Consider the following 2,996-nt stretch of genomic DNA (forward strand, 5'->3'; position numbering starts at 1 on the left):
TGTAGTGAAACAAGATGTATTTTGTTGTTTATGTAATTTGGAATAATGACTAAGAGCTAATTGTCTAATTAAATGTATTTATATTGTACAAACATAACTAAATGGTGTTAAGTGGATTTTAAAAACACATAAATTATCTCAATTCCAAACTCCAACAAAATAGCTAGTTTAATTTTAGCGTGTTATTTTCTTTCAGTTTTGGTTAGTATATCTCTATATTTTACGTCGTTATAATATAATATTATGCATTTCTGAATCTAAAACATTTTATTTAACATTATAGACACTTTTCCTTGTAGTTACTTAGAATTTATTACTTAAAATTTATTTTAAAAATAATTACCTAATATTTCAAGGAACTCTGGCAGTGTAATGGTTAAGTGCTCAACAGCTAACTAAAAAAAAGTCAGTAGTTTGAACTCACCACTGGCTGAATGGGAGAAAACATCTGGTGATCTTTTGCATAAAGATTACAGCTTAGGAAGCCCTATGGGGTAGGGTATTTCTGCTCTGTCACCATAGGGTCAGTATGAGTGAGAATTGACTTGATGGAGTACAAAAACAACCAACAGATATTTTACTGAGTTTAATAGTTTACTCAATTGTTATTTAAATAATATATAGTTAGATAATGATACAAAGAGCATTTTTAAAAATATTATCAATTCATTGATATTTATATCAATTTCATTGATATAAATTACCAGTAACTATTATCTCAAAAGGGTGGTATACTGATGGAGGTCAAGTTACTTATATCATATTGTATTCTAATGAAGTTGTCCTTAACTGCCAAACTTACAACTTTGTAGACATGGCCCAACACTGGGTTCTAAGAGTTAATTTATTTACTTTATAATTATTTTGCTAACCTCTTATGAAAAGTGCTGCTATATTTATGTTTTCATTACTAATATGGTAAAATAATTTCCCTTATCATTAGTATTACTTCAGAGACATTTTTCCCCATCCTTTATTGATTTAAAAAGCCTTAATGATGCAGTGCTTAAAGGACTTGACTGCTAACCAAAAAATAGGCTGTTTTTAACCCCCATAGACTCCATGGGAGACATATGTGGCAGTCTGCTTCCATAAAGATTTACAGGGAAACCCTGTGGTGCAGTTGCATTTTGTCCAACAGGGTTGCTATGAATCAAAATCAACTTGATGGCAGTGGTTTGGGTTTTTTTTTCCCCTTTTTTAGGTGATATACCTAATTTAAAAATAACAATATATCATGAAACATTTCAGAATCCTAGTGATGGATAAAACTTTGGTCCAAGCTTGGACTGCTGGTGACACTGTAAATTAGCCATAAGACTGTGTTATCATATGTTTCCATATGTTACACGTGATTGTTTTGAGAGATCCTTGTTCAGAGGGCTCAGGTAAACCCCAGCAGTGCTCTTTTAGTTCATTGGGTCACCATGGCATTCTGCAGAGGGAAGTGCTTCTGCCAGGCACAGCTGGACATCCCACGGAGCTGTGTTCTAGGAGAGAGACCTCATATTTTGTGCTCTCCCTTTTAACGGGGTGTTCGTTACAACGACCTTCATGCAGGGGAGGAGCAGACATCTTCAGTCCTGGTCCTAAGCTCCTTGACCTTAGATATCAGCTGTTCCTGGAGTTGTCTATAAGAACTAGCTGTCACAACTTGCTGACAATGTGGGAAATTTGGTTTGAGTGCAGCCCCTTCTACTGGACGGGAGCCCCCCATCGTAGCAACTGAGGTAGAGTTTCTAGGGTACAGGGTCCTTCATTGAATAACACGCTTATATATCCACAGGACTCAAATGAGATAAATCATGTAGAACAGTTTGGAAATGTAAGGCGACAGACAAGGTAAAGGTCCAGATGACCCATGGAGGAATGTTTCCCTACTAATGAGGGTGTAGAAACAGGTGATTTGTGGTGTGAGGATTAAAAATCTTCTGATTTTTAGAGAGAGAGTGGAAGAGATAGAAAAGATAGTCACCTTGGAAACAGCAAGGTCAGAGGTCTGATAATTCACATCATGTTAGAAAGAATAGCAAACATTACCTATTCCAAGTACATTTGTATATTGGATAATTGCATGACAGTTTTAAAAATTGAAAACTTGAGCTTGAACATGGCAATAATCATTCTTATGCCAATTTAAAAGCTTTCCATTTCAGATTTTACTCAACTGCTCTGGTGTGATACTTTTTATCTTCTTAATTTTCATGGTAATGTTTATTTTCTAAGACAAAATGAGGTTAGAATCAATAGACCAAAACCTTAAATTTAAACCCTTCTTCTGTTAAGGTGTTTTACCTTGAAAAGCAATAGCTTTTTTTCTTTCTTTTTATTTTTCAGTTTCAAAAGTCAACTTTTTACTGGTTTTACACTTATGCATAAAGGTGCATATAAGAGTACCTCTGCATCTCCATAAAGTGAACACATGTGTAACTAGAACCAAATGAAGAAGTAGAATAGGACCAGTCACAGAAGTCTCTCTTAGACCCCTCCTAATCACTACCCATTCCTCCTCCACAACAAAGGTAACCTCTAGTACCGTGGATTAGTTTGCCTGTTTTTGAAATTCCTGTAATAAAATAATGCAACATGTACTCTTTTGTGTTTGGTATCAAAATGTATTAAAATTTTGTAAGAAAGCCGGCATATGTGCTAAGCATGATTTGTTTTTGACTATTACTTTTTCAAGTAAAGTTCTTTTACAATTATGTAAGCTATACATGTTCATGATAGAAACTCTGAAATGTATATAGAAATTTTATATTTAGAAATATATAGAAAAGTAGAGAAAGAAAGACAACTCACATTCCTATCACCAAAGACAACCATTTTGACATAGTTCCTTCTAGTGTTTTGTTTTTGCATTCAACAACTAATAAATTTTTTCATCAAATTTGTATGAAGTAGCTATAGTGTGTAGGAGCTCTGGTAGCATAGTGCCTAAGGCACTTGACTGCTAACCAGAAGGCTGGTGGTTCAAATCCACCAGCCACTCCTCG

The sequence above is a fragment of the Orycteropus afer genome, unplaced genomic scaffold, assembly GCF_000298275.1.
Source record: "Orycteropus afer afer isolate SDZICR_OR568_19922 unplaced genomic scaffold, OryAfe1.0 scaffold00161, whole genome shotgun sequence".
NCBI classification, from domain to species: domain Eukaryota; kingdom Metazoa; phylum Chordata; class Mammalia; order Tubulidentata; family Orycteropodidae; genus Orycteropus; species Orycteropus afer.